Raw genomic sequence first — 13850 nt, forward strand, 5'->3', positions numbered from 1 at the left:
TTAAGTAAACCTGACTTGCTTGTCAGAAAGGTTGCAAAAGGTGATCTCTTGACCCTAAGACAATGCAACCATCTTAAATATGAACCAGTTGTCAAGCATCTGGATGTAAATCACATGACCGTAGAGACGCTGCAAGGGTCATAAGTGTGAAAAACGGTCATAAGTCTGTATCTTTTTTTCAGTGCTTCAAACAGTCACTAAACCAGGGGTCCCCAAACTTGGCAACTTTAAGACTTGTGGACTTCAACTCCCAGAATTCCTCAGCCAGCATAGCATAGACTTTGTTAAAAGGGCCTTATGGGTAAACAGTTATACAATTGATTATCCTTATCTGGCTGGAAAGTAATAGCTGGCTGAGGAATTCTGGGAATTGAAGTCCACAAGTCTTAAAGTTGCCAAGTTTGAAGACCTCTGCACTAAGTGAACTGTTGTAAGTCAAGAAATACCTACAATAGACACCTAGAGTTGCTTCAGTTATTCAATTGTCTAATAAACCTCCAAATGGGGATAGCAGGGGGGAGATAGTTATGGGGCATAGGGACAGGTCTGGAAGTACTGGTAGTATTATTCCATGACATCAGCCAGCAGAAACCAACATAACTCTTCTCATTGGTGTAGCTAGCCCTGAATGTAGTAAAAGTGTGAAGGGCCAGATTATCCCTTTTTCCTCAATGAACCACTGGCATCTAGAGAACACTCTAAAAGCAGTGATTCTTTTTGTCTGAATTCTATTGAGTTCTATTGCATTGGCAATATACAATTGCTCCACCTTACAGTACGGTGAGTCAAAGGCAGAGCGAGGTAGCGATGTTTTGTCAGAGACCAACTAAGGCTTTCAACTGCAAAACTTGAATCGTGTTCATATTTTAAATGCTGTCTTAAGTCAGTTGTAAACCTATATTTCTTTGAGTGGGTTTGTTTGCCACTGAAACTATGAGTTAATAATATTTGTGTTGTTTCTATTGCTTTACTTGATCTGTATACATATATGTTTATAAATATACTCCTAAATGCACATGAACACATGTAATTTTTTAAAAGGTCAATTGCTTTGAAAACAGTTTTCTTGTAGAAAATATTTTCTCCTGTAGAACTATTATGCTGTATCTTGCTGACTTAGGAATCAAACAGTTCTCTCAATTCCAAAATTGTTATTTTGTCATAAAGGTCTTGAACTGTACTTAGCACATGTTAAATAAAATTAATATTTGCTGAAATTCTATTTTATTTAATCAGCTATTACTAATTCTAGAATTTTGTATTTTCTAATATTCTCCATGTAGATTCCAAAAAAGTAATGGGATGAACACAGCCTATCTATTCAGTAGAACCACATTACAACTTCATCCCTCCACATAATCATGTTAGTTGCATTGAAACAGTATTTGTTCTGAAATACTCAAAAGTATTTCATGAAATGTTCAAAAGAATGAATTGAAATTCAGGATGGTAATCTGCTGACACTGTGATTCTCATACCAGGGATATAGCACTGAAAGAGTTGCTGAATTATCTCCCAACAGTTTTCTTTCCAGGTGATTATGGTAGGAATTGTAGCTCAACCACATCTAAGTTCCCCATTAACTCCTAATTTATAGCTTTCATTGTTCACATGTTTCAGATATAAAGATATAAACATTTTAAACACATTTGTCTAATCTGGAGTCATTTGTCGCGTCGAGCGACCGGTCCGTTGATTCAATTTTCCAGTCTGTTGCTGAATTCCTTTCAAGAAATAATTTAGCGGAGCCCTCGCGAGGGTGAGTGCCAAGGCACAAAGAAAAAGACACAAAACAAACAGTTTCTTTAGGTGAGGAAACACATCGCGCCTGGGGCAGATGGAATTGTCCCGGCGGCCCCGATTGCTTTGCGCTGTCCCCTTTTATTGTGCTGATTCCAAAGACGGGGTGCGGGGGTGATTGCAGGAAACAAAGAAGTTACAGAGTTAATCATTAAAACCAAGATACGTGACACAAGGAGCAAACTACATGACTGATAGTTTTCAGGTAGACATGTCTTAATACCAAATACACAGTTTCTAGCTGACACAGACTTTTGTAGTTAATCCTGTCAGTTTCAGTGTAATTTGCCCTGAGTGGTGTACGTGCTGGGCAAGATTTGTTCTATGGCAAAATAGCTAAGGCAGAATAGCCACAATTCCTCCTTTTCTTTATTTTTGTGCTCATGATTCTAGGTAGAGTCCTTTCTCCTCCCGAGTAGTCCCATAAGGTGGCAACAAACCCTTCGGTTTGTTGATGCCTTGCAGAACCAACTCATACGAGGAAAAGTCCTCATCCCCCCAATCGTGGCTGGGCAGAGTTAACAAAATTTCTTTGGGAGAAAAGGAGTTAGTAGTGTCTATTTCCTCCTCTGACTCTAGGTCAGAGGACCATTCCAGCAAGGGTTTTTTGGCAAGATCTTTTGATGCAATGATAGATGTGAGAAAGCTAACCGATTTTTGAGTATTGTTAACTTCATTATCAAGGGTATTCAAACTATCTTTCAAAAAGGTAAGTAAGCGTCCTAGTACACATGGGCCAATAGTACAGGCAAGAAGCAATAGCACAAGAGGACCTATTAGGGCAGACAATAGGGTGGTTAACCAGGGAGAAAAATTAAACATGCCTTGATACCATGGCTGACCTTGTTGTCGTTCATTCTCTCTATCCTTCAAACGTTTACGTAATTCAGCCATGGAATCTTTGACAATTCCTGAATGATCAGCATAAAAACAACATTCTTCCTTTATTGCTACACATAATCCCCTTTGTTTAGAAATAACAAATCTAGACCTCTTCTGTTCTGAAGGGTCACTTCAGCTAGAGATGAGAGAGAAGTTTGGAGAGCAGAAATTGAAGTCTCTATGCGTTTGAGATCTTCATCTATTTGTAAACTGAGGATTGCTAACTGTTGATGACCAACAGCTAGAGCCGCTTACTCCAGTGGCTGCACCAGCGGCTCCAAGACCCAGCAATACAGAGAGTGTTACAGCTGTTATGACTTCTCGTTTCTGACGAAGGGGGAATTGTGGAGGTTCAAGTTCGTTAACAAGTTCCGACCCTGGATAAAAAGTAATCTTTGGGAGCAATTTTACCTGAATGCAAAAGGATCCCTGAGCAATAAGAACATCACCATGTGCACAAGCGGTGGCTCCAGTGGAACAGGCCCATACAGAATTATTACCTGGGATAAAGAATTGGCCCTTGAGGCGAGCCGTGATATTGCCATTGGAGGTGGTGTACAGAGGACTGTAGCCCCAATGTTAAGGTTTGATCTTTCTTTTGGTAGATATACATTACAGTGATACCCAGATGAAACATTCTGACAATATTGGGAGTAATTGGCAGGGATGTGTCCTAGGCAACATCCTTGACCGACTATATCAGTGATAGTGATGGAGGAAGTGTTCCATCGGCATTGTGTGTCACTGGTGGAGTTACTAATGGGTTCATTGGAAGCTACTGCATCGTAGAATGGTGGCAATTCAGATAAGCAAAGCCAACATTGATCAGTTTTGGATGAATCATTAAGTGTAGTTGCTAGCAATGTGAAAGAAGAATTGACCAACTGTACTAATGGATTCACCTGGATATTGGGTTTTTGTAGAAAGATTGATTTCAAATTGGGATTGGGACCAACATCATAAGTGGACATGGATATCGAGAGGCGAATTGTAAAAACATTCCTTCATCTCCTTGACCATCCCACTGACGCCCTCCCCAAGTAAACCCAACCATCCATTGTTTTTTGCAAGTGTCTTTCCTTGTGCAGTAAAAGTGATTATGAGTGGATTCATTCTCTGTCCGCAACAAGGCCATGGAGAGCAGGAGGCTGTGCTTGGGCACGGGTAATATGGATATAATCATTTTTGGTAGGTGCTTCCCACCAGATATGACCTGTGGATACACAACTCCATTTTTACAATATCTGTCAACTACCCCACCGCAGGCGGAACGAGAAGTGCCAGTACTGTGGGCAGGGCAAAAATATAGTCTATAGTTGTCAGCAGGTGCTGGAGAGCAGGAGCCTTGCTTGTCCCATGTATCAGCTTGCAATTTTTGTCTGCGAATTTTTCGATTCCTGTTCCCATTTCAGCAAAATCCATGAAAAGCGGAGGAAACCATGGCCATGAGTATAGTTAGTGGTGGTATTTAAAATTTTTCCTTGAAAGTCAAGGATAGTCCAGGTATAAGTTTGAGGTTGATGTTCATTTGTAGAAGATGATTGTATGCTTCGAGGAGTGCGACGATAGCCAAATCGTGGAATAGCATGAAACGCAGGCTGCTGGAACAAGGTAAGAGTCAATCGAGAGGAAGTGGCGAACCCCTTGACCATTTTTGTAATTTCACATTGGTATTGTCCAAAGTCACTGGGTTGAACTTTCCATAGGACTAATGTGGTGGCATGAAAATAAGAAGTAATAGAATAGTGAGTGTCCTCTGCAAGCAGTGTGTCATTACGGAACCAGCGCCAAAAGGTGCCCTTCTTCTTTATTGGAGAGCGTTGCAAACATTCCATGGCGTTAGAGATGGAGCTGTCACCGATGACTGCAGGATACCGAAGATGGCGAGCTCGAATGAGAGCCGTAGTCTTGCGATGAGTGTCGTCATAGATGAGGTGGCGTCTTCGCGCGACAGGTGGTTTGTAGCGATCAGGAACCCAGGAAGATGGATGATGCCATATGCAGGTGGTGACATCACAAGGTGGAAAGCAGCAACGAAGATGCCATCGTAGTTTGTCCCCAGGAAAAGGTGGCTCAGAATTAGCTAGAGAGGGCAATGTAAGGAAAACGGAGGATAGTGGAGGAGATGCCACTGAAGGAGTGGAAAGCAATAGAACAGTGTGATTGAAATAGGTGTGATTGTGGAAAAACCCCAAGCAAGAATAGGAACCTATAGTAAGCGGAGTGACATGTATAGTTAAAAAGATTAAACAAGGAGAATAGTAATAGTGAACAGTTATGTCAGAAGTAGGAGGAAGGAAACGACCGTTGTGTTGGAAAACATAATTACATGCAGGAAGGAGATTATCTTTAAAAACAAAGGTAACAGTGTCAGCAAGGAAAGCAAAAATAGCATCAGGAGATGCCCTAAATTGAGAAAAGACAGGAAGTATCGATATCAGAAGAAAGATTAGGATCAGAGTCAGGTTTGCCATGGTAAGGTCTGACACAGCGAGCAGGAACCCAAAGCACTCGATCAGGAAGTTGGACAGCAGCGTAACCCTTTCCCCAGGTGATGAGCTGTGCAGGACCTTTCCACGCAGGATCTGGAAGCTGTCTGAAATAGACAAGAGGACGGGAAGAGGGAACTACTGGCTTGGTGAAGTGGCGGGAAGCCGCCGTGGCAGGAGGAGAGCCAGTAAGATTGAGAAAGTTAAGAGTATAAAGACAAACATTTAAGATATTTTGCAACGTTGGGAGGTTCGGGGCCTGAGCCTTTTTCCCCAAGTGCCGATCAAGGGCTTGTTTCAAAGTTTGGTGCGATCTCTCCACAATCGCTTGACCTTGGCTGTTGAAGGGTAAACCGAACTTATGGGTAATGGCCCATTTATGACAAAAACTCAGCAAAGGGAGAGCTGACATAAGCAGGACCATTATCTGTTTTGAGAATTTTGGACATCCCAACGTTAGGAATGTTCGAATACAGTGATTAATAACATTTTTGGTAGCCTCTCCTCTTTGCAATGTAGCTATAATAAACCCTGAATAAGTATCTACTGATACATGAATGTATTTCCAGGGAGCAAAGGGAGGATAATGAGTGATATCCATTTGCCACGTATCACAGGCTTGAGTACCCCTGGGATTAACGCCTTCAGGGATACCTTTGGCCTGCAAGCTACATGTTGGACATTGTTGAATTATTGCCGTGGCTTCTTGATATGTAATTCCAAATTGTCGCACTAGGGCTTTCCTGTTTTGATGAAAATAATCATGACTCTCCCCAGGTGAAGGCTGTTGGAGAAGGGGAGAGGAGGCCATAATATTACAAGCCTCGTCTGCCATATGATTGCCTTCTGCTAGGAATCCAGGCAATTGCTGATGACTTCTGATATGGGCTACAAATAAGGGTTTCCCTCGTTTTTCAACAGGGTCTGAAGCTGCAAAAAAGTGTCATGAGAGAGGGAGGGGTAACAGGGGAGATATATGCATCGAAAATATGAGCAACCATCTGGGTAACATACATGCTATCAGATATGACATTTAAAGGTTGTTGTGAAAAAAGAGACAACGCCTAATAGGAAGGCAGCTAATTCAGCTTGTTGTGCTGATGTTTGTGAAGTAGTTAAACGTTTATGCCATTGAGCATTTTCGTACCATGTACATGCTCCAATATTTTTGAACCATCAGTAAATACAGTGAAGCTTTCCTTCAATGGCTGTTGGACAAAAGGTGATTGTAAAACAAAAGGAACTGTCCGCAACACCTGCAGTCATGAATCAGAGGGAAGGTGGCACGACACTTGGCCACACCAATCTTCCAACGCGTCCTGCAGGGTTGTGGAAGTCTGAAAAGAGGTTCCCATTGAGTGATCTTAAAAGGAATATACAATGTAAAAATATCCATTCCCATCAGGGCTTTGGTTCTCTTACGCCCTTTTTCTATAAGAGAGGCCATTTGCGCTGCTCTAGTGAAAATAGATGTTTTGGAGTGTGTGGTAGGTGTAGCCATTCCAAGATATGAAGATTTCTTGCATCTGATATTTGGACAATTATTGCAGTCAGTAGTTGATGAGTGGAAAGGATAGCAAGAGAAGGTGGTGTGTCTGTGAGTGCACGGTTTACCCATCGGGTGGCTAGGCTGTGTTTACTTGTTGTAAAGCCTCTAGGTGCTGATCTGAAAGATAGACCTTATCTGCTGGATTTTTCAATCCTACTAGTGCTTGAAAGAGTGGTGATAGCATATGTGTGGTTAGAGCAAGATATGGTCGAGCCCAGTTAATAACCCCAAGCACTGCTGTAATTGGACCAGCGTGGTTGGCTGGGGAAGTATGAGTGAAGGGATATGTGGAGATGCTGTGGAAGCTAAAACCTTGTGGCCTAAATATTGCATCGGGTAGTGAGACTGGATTTTTTCAGGTGCTATATGTAACCCTGCTTTTGCTAATGTGGTCAAGAGGATCGGGAAGGTTTTTGGACCGTCCCCTTTGGCCCATCGGCAGCGATTAAGATATCATCCATGTAATGATATACAAGAAAACTAGGAAATTGAGATCGATAAGGCCGCAGAGCCTCATTGACAAAAAAATTGACACATAGTTGGTGAATTTAGCATACCTTGTGGAAGAACTTTCCATTGATACCCGAGAGGTGGGTTTAGAGTTGTTAAGCTCTGGTACTGTAAAGGCAAAGATGATCCTATCTTTTTGTGCCAGAGGTATGGAAAAGAAACAGTCCTTTAAATCTATTATTATGAGATCAAATCCAGCTGGGATCAAATTAGGATTAGGCAGGCCACACTGCAGTGGTCCCATGGGCTGAAGAATGGAATTAATGGCTCTGAGATCGTTTAGGAGGGGCCATTTGCCAGATTTCTTTTTAATGACAAAGACAGGGGTGTTGTAAGGACTGGTGGATGGTTCAATATGTCCCTCTGTTAACTGTTGATGGACAAGAAGATGTAAAGCCTCCAATTTTTCTTTGGTGAGAGGCCATTGATCCACCCAAACAGGAATAGAGGTTTTAAGAGTAAGGGATAAAGGAGAAATAGACATTTAGATAGAAAAACAATGGTAGCTGAATATAAGCCTGAAATTGAGAGAGTAAATCACGTCCCCAGAGGTTACAATGTAGAGGAAGGATATAGGGTTTAAGATAAGCAGTTAAGGTAGAATGCTTAGTAGAAGCAGAGAGCCAATGAGAGCTGACCTTAGCAGCTTGGGCCCCACCTACGCCCTGCACTGAAGAAGCTTCTGTGAGAGACCAAGAAGAGGGCCATTCAGAGGAACAAATAACAGAAACGTCTGCACCGGTGTCAATCAGACCATCAAAAATGCGACCATTGAGTGTGACAGAAAGAGTGGGTTTTGAAGCTTGGACAGGCTGCTGTAATGCAAACAAGGAGAGAGGTTCAAAAAGAGGCAAAATTATAAGCGTAGCCACTACTGTCCCCTTTTTTAAAGAAAAGCAACGATCCCCGATTGCAGCCAAAGCAAGATTATTAAGAGCAGAAGAATCATATAAGTAAGGAGCAGCAACCACACCCTCTATGGTAAGGGAAGAATTGGGAATAAGTAAGACAGGTGTGGAAAGAGGCAGAGGTTTGAAAAGCGTTGTAGTTAAAGGAAGAGTAAAAATAGCGCCAGGATCATCATACACAAGATCCTCTAACAGCACAACAGGAAATGTTGTGGCAGGTAATTCAGCCTTTGTGGCGGGGTTAGCTGAAGACCCCTCAATTAGTTTCCCGAAGGCTGAGCGAGAGGAGGATTAGAACGACATTGTGAAGCCCAATGATAGCCTTTCCGGCAGCGAGGACAGATGGTTTGTGGCTTAGATGAGGGAGGTGGACCTCTGGTTTGGCCACGAAGAGCGGCCCCACCCCCTGGCATACGACATTGATTTTTAAAATGTCCGGGCTTGCCACAGTTAAAACAATTGCTGTTGCGTGTTACAGCGAAAGCATCGGGAGGAGAAGTGGAGGCGGAATTAGGATCCGGTAATGAAGCAGTGATAGCAGTAGCAAGCGTATTCATTTTATGAGTGGTTGTTCCTACAATTCTACAGAGTTGTAAAAACTCAGCCAATGTCACGCCTGGCTTATTAGCGACTGGCTGTAGAATTTTTTGACAGTCATGATTTGCGTTAGAAAAAGCCAATTTTATAAGTAACTCTTGTTTGGCAGTAGAATTATCTATCTGTCGATCTAGGGCTGTCTGAAGGCGACTGATGAATGAAGCATATGGCTCATCAGGATTTTGCATAATTTTCAAAAATGCTTGGGTGGACTGCGAATCTGAATCATCCACTCGCTTTAAGGCATTCATAGCACACATATGAATAATGGCAAAACTGCGACGGGGGGAATTTTGTTGTTGTGCTAGAGTAGAGGATTGACCTTTTCCCATTAAATGATCTACAGTTACTCCAGCAGGCAAACCCCTACGAATTTCAGCCTCAACACCTTTTTCATATTCAGATTGCCACACAACATATTGCGCCGGAGTCATAAGCATAGAGAAAAGCATTTTCCAGTCATAAAGTAACATAACAGTATTAGCGGTGACCAAAGAATCAAGTATTCCCGAGTAAAAGGAGAGTGTAATCCATAAGTTGTAACTGCATCTTTTATATTTTTAAAACTTTAAACTCAATGTTGCTGTGAACATTGCCTCCCGCTGCACCAGGGATAATAGTCATAGGATAAGCAGAAGGATCTTCTGTTTCTAAAGGCAGAGGTGATGACAGAAGATTAGTTATAATACCTCCCACAGGTTTCATCGGAGAAGGGTCAGGAAGAGAAGAAGGAGCGGAAGGAGAAGGAAAAGAAATGTCAGGATACGGAGGTGGTAAGGAAGAAATTGTGTCAAGATGAGCCGCAAGAGGCTTAGTAGTTTTTGAAGGAGAAGGAAATCAGAGGAAACAGGGGAAAAAGAGGTTTCAGGAAGAGTAGAAGGCGGATAAACAGTGGTTATAGCAGCCATTATCGCTCTCCAAGAAATGAGTATATCCATGGGAGCTCTAGGAATTTCATGTAGATATTTCCCTAATCTTTCCCATAGAGAATGGCGGAGAGTTCCCGCAGAGGGATAGGCTGGACAATGTGCCTCTATGTAAATTATAAATTTATTTAAAGATTTCTTAGAAATAGGGTACACAGTGGTACCATTGATTTTTGAAAGGAATTAGCCTTCTTCACCAAATTGTAAAGTTCGTCCCTATGTCCTGACGAAACCTTGGAAAGTGAGGAGCCCATTACTTACGTTCGTACAGAGCCTTTGCCAGGTGCGTAGAAATGGGAGTGAAGGCGATGCACCCCTAGACAGAAGTCACACCGTGAAACTAGAAAATTGAAGAATCCCGGACGAATCGAAGGATCCCGGACGAGCCCCCAGTTGTCGCGTCGGCGACCGGTCCGTTGATTCAATTTTCCAGTCTGTTGCTGAATTCCTTTCAAGAAATAATTTAGCGGAGCCCTCGCGAGGGTGAGTGCCAAGGCACAAAGAAAAAGACACAAAACAAACAGTTTCTTTAGGTGAGGAAACACATCGCGCCTGGGGCAGATGGAATTGTCCGGCGGCCCGATTGCTGCGCTGTCCCCTTTTATTGTGCTGATTCCAAAGACGGGGTGCGGGGTGATTGCAGGAAACAAAGAAGTTACAGAGTTAATCATTAAAACCAAGATACGTGACACAAGGAGCAAACTACATGACTGATAGTTTTCAGGTAGACATGTCTTAATACCAAATACACAGTTTCTAGCTGACACAGACTTTTGTAGTTAATCCTGTCAGTTTCAGTGTAATTTGCCCTGAGTGGTGTACGTGCTGGGCAAGATTTGTTCTATGGCAAAATAGCTAAGGCAGAATAGCCACAGTCATTCAGATGGATGGTGCTTCACATTATATAACCTTCTATCTTAACTGTGGTAGCCTGAAAGTATGTTGAGATCTAATGACAAATATCTAGGAGAGCCACTGTATGTCAGCAAGCTGCTCTGAGTCTCAAATACTTAATGATAAAGAAATAGCTGTGCATATACATATACTAGTTCAAAGCTGCCAAACTCCAGCCAATGGGCTGGATGCATCATGTGCTGGCCACGCCCATGCCCGGTTTAGCGAAGGGGGAAAAAGTTCTGATATGTCATGTGACGATGCCGTGACGGCGTGAGTTTGAAACCCCTGTACTAGTGGGTCAAATATTTTTAATCAAGGTTAATCAAATAAATCACAATGGCTGATTTGCACACATACTATTGTAATTATATTTGCACAATCAAAGCAAACAGCAGTATGACTTAGTGAATCCATCTGCTAACTTTTTACTTCTATGAACTTTGAGGAAAAAGGAGCATGAGTTTAGTTTAATCATAGTACTAAAAGGAACTTCTGAGCCTCAAAATATGGACAAAGGCACCCTCGTCTTTATTTATAAGCAGATGGTTTGCACAACCTAGCTGGTAACAGCCCTTGCCAGCCTTGTCATTTGTCTAGCAAGGACCCAACAAATTCATAGTATGTTTGCAATTTGGATATATTTGAAAGCAAATTTATCTTTGAATATTTGATTGAATATTCAGAAATTCAAAACAAAATATAAAATTAATTCTAAACACTGCCAGCCCATTTCTCTAAAACATGAACGTGTGTACAGTAACATATATTGTATTGTATCATGAAATAAGTTTTTCTGCCAAATTAAAAATGTCATTATCAGTCCAACAGCAATTTTATTTCTGTAACGGGCCTGGGAAAAATAGGGGAGTTTAGAAGATAAATGTGGAAAGTTGTTTAGCTCTTCAATCACTTCTGTCTTTTGCGACTTAAGTTAATGGGCATCGTTTTGTCAAAGTTGTCCATGAGATACTTTCTTAGCACTTCAGCTCAATCGTGATTCCTGACAGCCAGCTCCATTTTTCCTTTCCAGTTAAACTCAACATTTGCTGGCTCCTAGTTTTCTTACATAGTTCCCTTTGATAATAAAGCAGACAGCAGGTTTTTAGAAGTTCAAAATAGTCTCGTAGAAAATATTTTCACAGGTTACAGGTTATCAAGTTTTCCACTGTGCTGAATCAAAGTGCTATCCACCCATCCTTGCACTAAAGGAAAATATACCGGCCTAAAATTTTCTGACTTTGTTGCCTCTATTTTGCATCTATTGCCCTCATTTTATTTTGCTGCTGAATGGTGGTACAGAATCCTGATTTCATTTGTGCAGGGTATGTTAAACAAAGTAATTGGTGAAATGTTCTGTCCTGTCACATCTGCTTTCTTTCAGAATGCCACCAGACAGGAAGTCATCCATCAATCTGAACAGAGGCTTGAGTTTTTGACAGGTGCCTCTCTTTTTCAACTGCTCATGTCAAAGCATGAGAACACACCTCTCAAAACATTAAAGTCCTGCTATATTTGTCAAACCATCTTGGTATCCCTTGGAAGCTTGCCAAACAGGTATTGGAGAGGCTGAGGGGGAAGCACAGTAATGCAGATGAGAAGCTTTCTCAAAACCAGGCATCTCTACAGCGAGAAAAATTCACTTTAAGAGCAGGAATTCTGCATATTTCCCATGAGCTTCCTTAGAGATGGTCCTCATGGAAGGAAACATCTCAAAGAGAGTCTGATTGAAATGGCCTCCCAAGGAACTTATTATTTTCAAATTTGTTAAGCCCAATGTAACTAGCAACAAGGAAGTCTGTGGTTCAGACTTTACAGATTGACCTCAATAATTGGTATTAATAACCCCTATAAGTATTTTTACAATGATTTTAATCAACCACAGGAGAATGTGTCACTCCACAAACAGTACTGCAGAGGGTGGAACGAGGGCCAAGCTTAGAGTTCATTTCCATTTGATTAAAATTAAGCTTCTTTCATAAGACTACGGTACTGGTCAATTGTTTTAAAAATTATGACTTGGTAACTGTGTTTGGAGGGTTACGATTAAGAGTTGCATTTGAGATTTTCAGGAATCTACTCAAAGTCTCAGCTTGTCCAAATTCAAGCAAATTAATGTGAAGGTTTACAAAAACATTTTCTTTCAAATATGCAAGATTTCAACCACCGAAGGTGATGAGCGTTGGGGATAGTAGGAATTGAAATCCATCATCTTTAGCTGACGCTGGCTGAAGATTGATTCATAAAATGGATATTAGCACTGTTCATTGCAACATATTGTCTACACCTGTACCTGTTACTTTGTAGGGTAAAGGGCAACTTTATGGATACAATTTTATTTATGGAAAAAAGTTTAGCAGAAGATTAACCAATAAATCTTCCTGCATGCTGGCAGCACTGACTATACCAGAGTTATGTCAAGTCAGGTTCTAAATTCAGATTTAATGGACTTTGATGAAAATGTAATTCAAAAGGTTAATATATAAGAAATTTGCATGTATTTTGAAATTTATACATGGGGAATGGAATTGTTTCTGGAAGAAATTGAAGAACCTAAGCAGAAAGTCCTTTGGGTGCACTACTATGTAGCTGTAGCTTCCAAACAATTGTAAAGCAACCCGTCATTCTGCTGAAGTCTGCTGAAGCCTCATATAAAATGCTCAACTCTAAGTGTGGTATAGGAAATAGTGTCAGGCTTTTTTAACTGAATGAAAATAGCTCATTAAAATAAATGTGAAATTAGCGGCTGGCAAATACATTTTCCTGATTTTTTCCCATCTGCTTTGTTTGATGAAAATGAATTTCCTTTCTAATTACTTTTCAAGGAGAGAATGACAGTGAAACACTAATGGGAGGAGTGTTCTTGCACCTAAGTAACTAAGATGGACCAAGTCAATTTCATTTTATTGTACAATCATCTCTCCAACTATCTGGAGTCTCTTTGATCAGTCCCAAAAGAAGGCTTGGGAAAACTCATTGCAGATTCTTCAAAGAACTTTGGAGAAACTATCTATCTAATTTCTGTGGCCAGGAAGTTGTTGGAAAATTTCAAAAGGCTTTCTGTGCTTGGTTCTATATTAAGCCAAGAGGACAGGAATGCAAAATGAATTTTCCATCTCAAGTTCAATCCAAAACCATAGTACGGCCAAGTTATATTTTGTTGCTCTGTATGCAAAAAGCCTTTTTAGGAAAAATGCTTTGCATGTAAACATTTAGAAGAAACAAATACGACAGGTGCTGGCTGTTGTGTGGAAGCCACTGCAAGTTCTTCTTCCCCACTCTGAAGTTAAAAATA

Source organism: Notechis scutatus, chromosome 1 (genome assembly GCF_049901735.1).
Source record: "Notechis scutatus isolate UNSWTSFEM ecotype Mainland chromosome 1, rNotScu1.2, whole genome shotgun sequence".
Taxonomy (NCBI): domain Eukaryota; kingdom Metazoa; phylum Chordata; class Lepidosauria; order Squamata; family Elapidae; genus Notechis; species Notechis scutatus.